The sequence below is a fragment of the Giraffa tippelskirchi genome, chromosome 7 (genome assembly GCF_054371585.1).
Source record: "Giraffa tippelskirchi isolate mGirTip1 chromosome 7, T2T-mGirTip1v1.2.pri, whole genome shotgun sequence".
NCBI lineage: Eukaryota > Metazoa > Chordata > Mammalia > Artiodactyla > Giraffidae > Giraffa > Giraffa tippelskirchi.
In genome coordinates, this window is record NC_137281.1 from 96,397,977 (window position 1) to 96,409,993 (window position 12,017).

The window sequence follows — 12,017 nt, forward strand, 5'->3', positions numbered from 1 at the left end:
GGGAAGCCTGCTGATTCAAAGGAGATGTGAATCTTAGTTGAGGTAAATCTGTTGAGCTGCTCCTAGCTCCTTTCATGGTGTATCATTCATGACCAGACTTCTATTCAGAGGTCTAAGTTCATGATTGGGATTATAGTCCTGTACCATAGCTTGCCTAGCTAAAAACTTGACATCATACTTAGACCTCTCTAAAAGCCAGGCTATGTCTCTAAAACCCCCAACTACACAAAAACCATGGTTCTGGACTAGCCTGTATGGAACACCCAAAATAGCAGTGATGACAGACAGCCTCCCATCTCCTTATCTTCTTTATCAAGAGCCCCTTCCTGCTTCACTACACCAATTACTTTATTTCATTCTTGTCTACATCAGACAGCCAAAATGGAGCAAGTATTTGCCTCTCCACGGCTGCAGACGCTGACATTTGGATTCCTGGCTCCAGAGGTTGGGGACCCAGAACCATCTCAACATTCCACTTACCCACATCTGAATCTCAGGACTCTCCTTGCCTAGAGGCAGAATTCAGTGAAGCTAGCCCATGGCAGAACACTTACAGGTGTGTTGCTGTCCACTGGAGGTCTGTTGAAAAATTCAGGAGATGGATGATGGTGAGAGTTGTACAATGTGAATGTACTTAGTGCCACTGAACTGTCCAGTTAAATATGGTTGAAAGATTACATTTTATATTATGTGACTTTTACTATCACAACAAAAAAATTTTAAAAATCCACTAAGCACCCAAAGGTGTTTTTAAAAAATAATGGAAGTGACAATTTCTGCTGATGCAAGTTATGTCTCAAACCTCTATAAACTAGCAGTGAATACTGCCTCATTGTGAGACTGAGATTCAGGTTTCAGAATTTATTAAATTATTGACTTTACAGTACAAGTCTTTGCTAAACTTTTGCACCCTGCATAACTTAAAGGCATAGCAAAGTTACTTCTATTTCTGTCCTTATTTTTAAGGTATGTTCTCTTTTTATCTCATTTTGCATGTTCATCTCCCCATTCTTTAAGCAAAATCTATGTAGCAATCAGGTGAACAGTAAGTACATGAAAGAAAATAACCCTAAAATAAACTCTAGGGAATATATCTTCACATGTAAAGAGAAAATAGGTTTTAATATCAAGACATTTTTAGTATTCTAGAGTGAAAAGTCTGAGTTTAATAGATAATTGTTTTCTTTTCTGAAGCATAATTCACATTTACCAGCTTAGAGATTCCTTTCATTATGAACGATCATAACCTCAAACCCAGCCAACCTTTTATGTACACTTAACAATTGTTCTCATTTTAGAAATCAAAATAGGCTCATTAAAATTATAAGAGCTTTTCTAATCTTAAAAGCTGAGGTTTAAGAAAAAACCTTTAGTGTGTTGAGATTGTCACTTACTTTTTATACCCAATTTTCTGTCTTCACTAGTTAGACAATTAACCAGTATTCAAGTTTGTGAAATACTGAGAAGCATGAAATTTACATAAATAAAATAAATTAACACAGTTAAACAATACAATATTGCCTCCTGACATCTCCATTTTCAGATGTCATCAACAAATAATCAAGATACCAAGTCAGGGTAGGCATTGTTCCTAAATAATTGCTTAGATTATCATAGATTCACTAATCATTACAATATTATTCAGAAATTTGTTTTTAATCCAGTGAACATATTGCTAATGACTGAAACATCTAACAGCATCATCTTTTCTAACAGCAGCAAAATGCCAGGGAATTGATTTTAATTAGGTTTTAGAAAAAGAATTATGTGGAATTCAAATATGTCATTCAATTTGTATGTCAAGGAGACTCTCAAGAAGGATTATGTGGTTAACCGGACTTTGCGATAAAGGGAGGTCTGTGTTTGGAATCCTTCAGTTTATTTTGAAAGCTCTTCTCTACACACAGGTACTGCTGCTGAGTGTCTTAGCCCTTCTGCATTTTCCAACAGGTTGCTTTCTCTCTCCTCCTCCCATAGCAGTAACCACCAAGGCAGATCATTGCAATGGTTCAGTATCAAGAAAAGGAATCACTTGCCCATATCTTCTTTTTTTTAATGTAGCCACAAAGGTCTCAGGCTTTCATTCAGTAAGGCAGTACAGAATTTTGAATCAAGAATTTATTTAATGCAGTTTAGATTAAACAAAGCCTTCCAAGCAGGTAGAATAGAAGGGAAACCAGGAAAATGCCACTATCATTAAAAATGAACTATTTTGAGATGGTTAAATGGGGGACGGAGTGTGCAATTAGATACGTCCTTATCCTCTAAAATTCTAGCAGCCCACATGCCTGATTACTTTAGATGATACTTCTGGAGATGCCAACAGTATTGTTTCTTGTTCACTCTAGGTATCTTTGCTGCTTTGGGACCTGTAAGGCAGGTAAGACCCATTCAGTAAGATCCATTAAAGCTCTCTGGGCTTCTCGAAGGAAAATTTCCTAAATTAACAATACATCGAAGGATGAATAAAACATGTTGTAAATGTTTTCAATTACTCTTTTGAAAACCAATTCCACCATCATAAATATATTCTACTAAACAAACTAACAAACTGACAAAAACCTGTAAAGAAATTCTAACCCCAGTCAGGGATTTGAGCTCCAAAATTCCCTCAAGTCCTTTGGAAACAACCCATATTTGGGGTTAAAAACCCTTGGAAATTCCCTCTGACTTATAAGTGACTACATTTTCAGTTACTGCATATCTCATTTACACCACAAGATTTTTAAAATTAATGTCCAAAGCTGATATTGCTTCCACAGAGAAAGGTTATATCTCTCATTATTTATTCATTTCTTCTTTCATTCATTTATCCATCCTTACACCCAATTAATCACTTAAGATTTCTGAATACCTACAGTCCTATCTACACTACTCCCTAGCAGAGGAATAGTTCTCTCCTGAGCTCAGAAAAAGCCAGGATATTCATGCAAGTTCTTGCAAGAGGGTAAACAAACACAGTAGGCAAAGTAAAACATTCTAGAGAATATAGCCAAGCTTCACAAACGGCACAGGAATTTTTAATATTCTTTAAGCAACGGATTTTCACTACAAGGATTTTACATTTTAGCACCATCAGCACAACACCTACCTCTTCAAATATGGTATTTAGTATTCACCTGGTCCTAAAAATGATATAATAAGAAAAGTAGTTGCTCAGTCTCTCAGTCATGTCCGACTCTTTGTGACCCCATGAACTGTAGCCCGCTAGGCTCTTCTGTCCATGGAATTCTCCAGGAAAGAATAGTGGAGTGACAGAAAAAATATAATTTACCAAAACCTACAAAAAAGAAACAGAAATCCTGACAAGCCTGATATTCACCTTGAAAGCACTGAGTCATATCATTTATCTACAGCTGGCATACATTTGATCAATCAGGTGTCTACTCTGGTTGGCCTATGCCTGTTTCCTAATGTTAAAAATATGAAATATCATCCTGAACTATATTCATAAAATAATTGAATTAAAATAACCTTCCTGCAAAAAAACTCCAAATTCAAATGGCTTCACTATTTAGATATACCAAACATTCAAGGAAAAAAAAATTATTCTAAACTTAACGCAAATCATTCCAGAGATGGGATAAAAAGAACTATTCTCTAACTCATTTCAAGAGATTAACATAACCTTGATAACAAAACCTGACAAAGAGTGTACAAGAAAGGAAAATTAAAAGACCTTAGTCATTACAGTCCATAGAGTCGCCAAAAGCTGGATCATTGAAAAAGCAAGAGAGTTCCAGAAAAACATCTATTTCTGCTTTATTGACTATGCCAAAGCCTTTGACTGTGTGGATCACAATAAACTGTGGAAAATTCTGAAAGAGATGGGAATACCAGATCATCTGACCTGTCTCTTGAGAAACCTGTATGCGGGTCAGGAAGCAACAGTTAGAACTGGACATGGAACAACAGACTGGTTCCAAATAGGAAAAGGAGTACGTCAAGGCTGTATATTGTCACCCTGCTTATTTAACTTATATGCAGAGTACATCATGAGAAACGCTGGGCTGGAAGAAGCACAAGCTGGAATCAAGATTGCCAGGAGAAATATCAATAACCTCAGATATGCAGATGACACCACCTGTATGGCAGAAAGTGAAGAAGAACTAAAGAGCCTCTTGATGAAAGTGAAAGAGGAGAGTGAAAAAGTTGGATTAAAGCTCAACGTTCAGAAAACTAAGATCATGGCATCTGGTCCCATCACTTCATGGGAAATAGATGGGGAAACAGTGGAAACAGTGTCAGACTTTATTTTTTTGGGCTCCAAAATCACTGCTGATGGTGATTGCAGCCATGAAATTAAAAGACGCTGACTCCTTGGAAGGAAGGTTATGGCCAACCTAGATAGCATATTTAAAAGCAGAGACATTACTTCGCCAACAAAGGTCCATCTAGTCAAGGCTATGGTTTTTCCAGTAGTCATGTATGGATGTGAGAGTTGGATGGTGAAGAAAGCTGAGTGCCGAAGAATTGATGCTTTTGAACTGTGGTGTTGGAGAAGACTCTTGAGAGTCCCTTGGACTGCAAGGAGATCCAACCAATCCATCCTAAAGGAGATCAATCCTGGGTGTTCATTGGAAGGACTGATGTTGAAGCTGAAACTCCAATACTTTGGCCACCTCATGCAAGGAGTTGACTCATGGGAAAAGACCCTGATGCTGGGTAGGATTGGGGGCAGGAGGAGAAGGGGACGACAGAGGATAAGATGGTTGGATGGCATCACTGACTCGATGGACATGGGTTTGGGTAAACTCCGGCAGTTGGTGATGGACAGGGAGGCCTGGCATGCTGTGGTTCATGGGGTCACAAAGAGTCAGACACGACTGAGCAACTGAACTGAACTGAACTGAAGCAACTGAATACAACATGCACAAGAAATGTTAGGTTGCTCTAATATTAGAAAATCAATTAATGCAATTATCATATTAGTAGATTAAAGGAAAATAATGATATCACCATATCAATAGATACAGAAAAAGGCAGTTGATGGAATTCCACATCTTTTCTTTTCAGCATCAGTCTGGAGGTCTTACCTAGCACAATAAAAGGTGGGTGTGGGAAGAGTTATTATTTGCAGATAATATAATTGTGTAAACCAAAAGAACTATGCATATATATTTTAGCATTTATTAGAGTTTAACAAGTTGTCAGAATATAGGGTCAATATATAAAAGGTAAACTATATTTCCATACACCAGAAAAAACATAAAATGAAATAAAATTTTAAACACAATTTACTATAGTATCAAATATATGAAATACCTAGAAATAGACATGACAAAAGATTCCAAGAACTTCTCTTTCCCCTTAGGAAAGAGGAAAATAATTAAGTGTACTGAAAAACATTGATCATGACCTAAATGAATGGAGAGATATTCAATCTTATGTATTAGAAGACTCTATTTTAAATTCTTTAATTCTCTCAAATTAACCTACAAATTCAAAGCAATCCCAATAAAAATCTCAAGATGTTTCTTATGTAAAGTAGCAATCTGATTCTAATATTTAAATGGAAATGCATTAGTAAATAACCAAAATACTCTGGAAGATACGTACAAGGTGAGAAGACATGCTATACCAAATGCGATGAGTTATTTCAAAATATAGTAATTAACATATTGACCAAACAAATTGCCTAAAGTAGAACCATAAAATAGCTTTATATATGTATAGGGACTTGATTTATAACTGAGATGATATTTCAGAGCATTAGAAAATAACTTCCTTTTTAAAATAAAATATACTGATAACATGAGATATACATATGGGGATTCATATCTCACAGTGAGCACAGAAATTAATTATAAATGTGAACAATAAAACTCTAAAGTGTTTAGAAAGTAATATAAATGAATATCTTTATATCCTCAGAGTTTGGGAGGGATTTCTCAAACAAGACATCAAAAAGCTCTAATAAAGACACAAAACCAAAATGAGTAGATCAATGGAACAGAACAGAGAACCCAGAAACAAACCCACGCACCTATGGTCAATTGACTTACAACAAAAGGGGCGGGAATATACAATGGAGAAAAGACAGTCTCTTCAATAAGTGGTGCTGGGAACCCTGGATAGCCATGTGTAAAACAATGAGTAGAACATTTCCTTATATCATATGCAGAAATAAACACAAAATGGATGAAAGACCTAAATTTAAGACCTAAAAGGATAAAGATCTCAGAAAAGAACATAGGCAGAACACTCTGACACAAACAGTAGGAATATTTTTTCTTGGATCTGTCTCCTAAGTCAAAAGAAACAGGGGCAAAAATAAATAAATGGGACCTAATTATTAAATAAACTTAAAAGCTTTGGCACAGCAAAAGAAACCATTGACAAATCAAAAAAACAATCTACTGAATGGGAGAAAATATTTGCAAATAATATGAGTTGATATCCAAAATACATAAGGAGTTAATATCCAAAATATATAAGCAGCTCATATGACTCAATATATTAAAAAAAAAAAACAGATTAAAAATGGACAGAAGACCCAAATAGACATTTTTCTAAAGAAAACATGCAGACATGCCAATAGGCACATGAAAATATGCTCAACATTGCTAATCATTAGCAAAATGCAAATCAAAGGAACAATGAGATATCACCTCACGAACCTGTCAGAATGGCTATCCCCAAAAAGTCCACAAATAACAAATGTTGGCAAGGATGCAGAGGAAAGGGAAAGGTACACACTGTAGGTAGAACTGTAAATTGGTGCAGCCCCCATGGAAAACAGTCTGGGGACTTCTCAACAAGCTAAAAAAAGAGCTATCATATTATCCATCAATTCCACGTCTGGATATATATTCAAAGAAAATGAACAATGTTCTTAGCAGCATCATTTTCAATATCCAAGATATAGAAGCAACCTAAGTGTCCATCAACAGATGAATGGATAAAGAAGATGCATATGTGTATACATGCATATACATACAAATACATACAATGGAATATTACTCAGCAATAACAAAGAATGAAACTCATCCATTTGCAACAGCATGGATAGACGTACAGAGTATTATACTCAGTGAAATAAGTTAGACAGAAAAAGGCAAATACTCTATGTTATCATTTATATTTGGAATCTAAAAAGTAAAACAAATGTATATAACAAAACAAAAACAGACTCATAGATATAGGGAATTAGTGATTACCAGTGGGGAAAGGGATTGGGGAGAGGGGCAAAACAGGAGTGTGGAATTAAGAGATACAAATTACTATATGTAAAATAGATAAGCAACAAGGGTATTCGGTACAGAAAAGGGAAATATAGCCATTGTTTTGTGATGATGTGAAGTGGAGTGCAAGCTATTAAATACTGACTCACTGTGTAGTATATCTGAAAAATATATTGTAAATCAACCAAACTTTAATTTAAAAAGTACTAACCTGAAAAGAAAAGATTGATATATTAGAGTACATTAAAATTCAGACTTTTTTCTTTCATGAAAAATCCCATAGAATATTAAAGACATCCCAGAGATTAGGAAAAGTTATTTACAAAGCACCTACCTCAAAGACCAGCATCTAGAATATACAATGAATTTCTACAATTAAGTAAGATAATTCAACAGAAGAATAGGCCAAAAAAGAACAGATACTTCACAAAACAAGAAATCCAAATGACCAGCAAACATAGATGTACTTCATATGCACCATGTTATATCTTCATGGCCTTAAAACTGTCTCCATGGCCTCTAGACACTTGTTTCAGTACCAGCCAACTTTGAGGAGTTGTGACCAACTTCAGCCAGATACACTCCAACACTACCTAGCTTCAGACCCATGCCAAGCACTTCTCACCTCTTTCCCTAGACTTCTTGGTTGCTATCAGAATCACTTAACATTCATATATGCAGAGTTGTAAATGTATGTGAAATATGTCCCATGGGATCAATCAGTCTTTGACTAGTAAAAGATAGGCGTCAATGAACGAATTCTTCTCTCCTTATAACCAGTTGGCATGAGAAACAACCCTTTACACAGATTCTCAGAAGGTAGTTCCATGAGACTGACAGTCATTTGAATTTGATAAGAGAAGTGAACAGTTGAAAACATATGCTTGCTTTAGCCATTTCTCCTTCTCTGCCTATTCCCCGCACCCTCTTTACTGCTCCTTTGGATTACACCCTTAAATTAAAGCAATAGCAATAGCACATAAGCCTTTACTGCAAGCTCTGCTTTCCAGGGAATCCAAGGAGATGCCAAACACACCTATCAGAGTAACAGAAATTTTGAATTCTGACAGACCAAATGTTAACAAGAATGTGGACAAACAGAAGCTCATAAACTATTAGTAGGAGTGCAAATTGGTCCAACCACTTTGGAATAGTATTTGGCATTATCTCCTAAAGGTAGATATTTGCCTGTCCTCGAATTTAGTATTTCAACTCCTGATTATATACCCTAGAGACACAGTAGATTTACCATGTCGTGAATCAAAGGCCTCTCAATGCCATGGAACCCCTGCAAGTCTTGGTACTTAATTTGTGTGTGCTTGTGTGTATGTGTATATTTTAAAGCAAGTCTCCAAACTGCATGAGCTTAAGATTCCAAAAATGCTGGATCTACCCTTGCCTGGTTAGAGTTGTTCAGGCTACAAGTACAAGAATCAACATTGTTCCTAATATCCCCAAACTGGAAACAACCCAAATGACCATCAGATGTTGAATGACTGATTGAATGACCATCTGTCAGGGAAGTCTGCCTGGGAAAAGGGATTTATTGCAGGAATTCAATCTTTTACTATTGTGGGACAAGCTAGGGAAATAAAGGTCCAGAAGGGCAAGTTGGAGGATCAGAGAAAGAGTTACTACTTAGGCAATCTTAAAAGCCAGTCTAAAGTGGATGGAGGAAGAGGAAAGCTCACAGAGGTGTCTCTAGTAAACTACTGCCTTTAGGTCATCACCTCTCTGGGCCCATAGCCAAGGGTATATAGAGGTTCTACTAGGCAGCAGAGTCAATAGTCAAGAAGAAATGGACAAAGAGAAGAGTGTGGACAAGCTAGGGTTACTGGGCACCTCTGTGTCTATCTTCATTGCCATAAAGACTTTCAGAGGATAACAGTTGTTGCTTTATCGCTGCCTTCCAAGTGTCAAGCATGCTATCCTTTTGGCCAGCTCTAACTCAGAATACTGTGGGCAAGAATACCTTAGAAGAAATGGAGTAGCCATCATGGTCAACAAAAGAGTCCGAAATGAAGTACTTGGATGCAATCTCAAAAACGATAGAATGATCTCTGTTCGTTTCCAAGGCAAACCACTCAGTATCACGGTAATCCAAGTCTATGCCCCGACCAGTAATGCTGAAGAAGCTGAAGTTGAACAGTTCTATGAAGACCTATAAGACCTTCTAGAACTAACACCCAAAAAAGATGTCCTTTTCATTATACGGGACTGGAATGCAAAAGTAGGAAGTCAAGAAATACCTGGTGTAACAGGCAAATTTGGCCTTGGAGTACAGAATGAAGCAGGGCAAAGGATAATAGAGTTTTGCCATGAGAACGCACTGGTAATAGCAAACACCCAATTCCAACAACACAAGAGAAGACTCTACATGTGGACATCACCAGATGGTCAACACCGAAATCAGATTGATTATATTCTTTGCAGCCAAAGATGGAGAAGCTCTATACAGTCAGCAAAAACAAGACCAGGAGTAGACTGTGGCTCAGATCATGAACTGCTTATTGCCAAATTCAGACTTAAATTGAAGAAAGTAGGGAAAACCACTAGACCATTCAGGTATGACCTAGATCAAATCCCTTATGAGTATACAACGGAAGTGAGAAATAGATTTATGGAACTAGACCTGATAGACAGAGTGCCTGATGAACTATGGACAGAGGTTCGTGACATTGTACAGGAGACAGGGATCAAGACAATCCCCATGGAAAAGAAATGCCAAAAAACAAAATGGCTGTCTGAGGAAGCCTTACAGATAGCTGGGAAGAGAAGAGAAGCGAAAAGCAAAGGAGAAAAGGAAAGATATTCCCATCTGAATGCAGAGTTCCAAAGAATAGCAAGCAGAGATAAGAAAGCCTTCCTCAACGATCAGTGCAAAGAAATAGAGGAAAACAACAGATTGGGAAAGACTAGAGATCTCTTCAAGAAAATTAGAGATACCAAAGGAACATTTCATGCAAAGATAGGCTCGATGAAGGACAGAAATTGTATGGACCTAACAGAAGCAGAAGATATTAAGAAGAGGTGGCAAGAATACACAGAAGAACTGTACAAAAAAGATCTTCATGACCCAGATAAACACAATGGTATGATCACTCACCTAGAGCCAAACGTCCTGGAATGTGAAGTCAAGTGGGCCTTAGAAAGCATCACTACGAACAAAGCTAGTGGAGGTGATGGAATTCCAGTTGAGCTATTTCAAATCCTCAAAGGTGATGCTGTGAAAGTGCTGCACTTGATATGCCAGCAAATTTGGAAAACTCAGCAGTGGCCACAGGACTGGAAAAGGTCAGTTTTCGTTCCAATCCCAAAGAAAGGCAATGCCAAAGAATGCTCAAACTACCGCACAACTGCACTCATCTCACATGCTAATAAAGTAATGCTCAAAATTCTCCAAGCCAGTCTTCAGCAATACGTGAACCGTGAACTTCCAGTTGTTCAAGCTGGTTTTAGAAAAGGCAGAGGAACCAGAGATCAAATTGCCAATATCCACTGGATCATCAAAAAAGCAAGAGAGTTCCAGAAAAACATCTACTTCTGCTTTATTGACTATGCCAAAGCCTTTGACTGTGTGGATCACAATAAACTGTGGAAAATTCTGAAAGAGATGGGAATACCAGACCATCTGACCTGTCTCTTGAGAAACCTGTATGCAGGTCAGGAAGCAACAGTTAGAACTGGACATGGAACAACAGACTGGTTCCAAATAGGAAAAGGAGTATGTCAAGGCTGTATATTGTCACCCTGCTTATTTAACTTATATGCAGAGTACATCATGAGAAACGCTGGGCTGGAAGAAGCACAAGCTGGAATCAAGATTGCCGGGAGAAATATCAATAACCTCAGATATGCAGATGACACCACCCGTATGGCAGAAAGTGAAGAAGAACTAAAGAGCCTCTTGATGAAGGTGAAAGAGGAGAGTGAAAAAGTTGGCTTGAAGCTCAACATTCAGAAAACTAAGATCATGGCATCTGGTCCCATCACTTCATGGGAAATAGATGGGGAAACAGTGGAAATAGTTTCAGACTTTATTTTTTGGGGCTCCAGAATCACTGCTGATGGTGACTGCAGCCATGAAATTAAAAGACGCTTACTCCTTGGAAGGAAGGTTATGGCCAACCTAGATAGCATATTTAAAAGCAGAGACATTACTTTGCCAACAAAAGTCCGTCTAGTCATGGCTATGGTTTTTCCAGTGGTCATGTATGGATGTGAGAGTTGGATGGTGAAGAAAGCTGAGCGCCGAAGAATTGATGCTTTTGAACTGTGGTGTTAGAAAAGACTCTTGAGAGTCCCTTGGACTGCAAGGAGATCCAATCAATCCATCCTAAAAGAGATCAATCCTGGGTGTTCATTGGAAGGTCTGATGTTGAAGCTGAAACTCCAATACTTTGGCCACCTCATGCGAAAGGTTGACTCATTGGAAAAGACCCTAATGCTGGGTAGGATTGGGGGTTGGAGGAGAAGGGGACGACAGAAGATGAGATGGTTGGATGGCATCACCGACTCAGTGGACATGGGTTTGGGTAGACTCCGGGAGTTGGTGATGGACAGAGAGACCCGGCGTGCTGCAATTCATGGGGTCGCAAAGAGTCAGACATGACTGAGCGACTGAACTGAACTGAACTGAACTCAGAATCCCATGAGGAAGGGAATTCTGGAAAATATAGTTTATGGTTTATCCAAATCAGCACATCACAGTTCAGCATAAATGGACACATTGTATAATACACATACAATGGAATTCTGTATGGCACTAATTATGAATAAAATTCAGCTATACCCACACACAACATGAATGAATCTTACAATGTTAAGAGAAAG

General features: G+C 37.7%; 1 long non-coding RNA gene across 2 annotated transcripts in view; it reads right to left on the minus strand.

Annotated features, from left to right (window-relative positions):
- The window catches only part of LOC145512761 (uncharacterized), a 615,780-nt gene that overhangs the window by 425,642 nt on the left and 178,121 nt on the right, over positions 1 to 12,017 (minus strand). For both annotated transcript variants that reach the window (XR_014058773.1, XR_014058774.1), the window contains exon 3: positions 481 to 579. This is a non-coding gene — a long non-coding RNA (uncharacterized LOC145512761). The remainder of the gene's footprint in view (positions 1 to 480; positions 580 to 12,017) is intronic.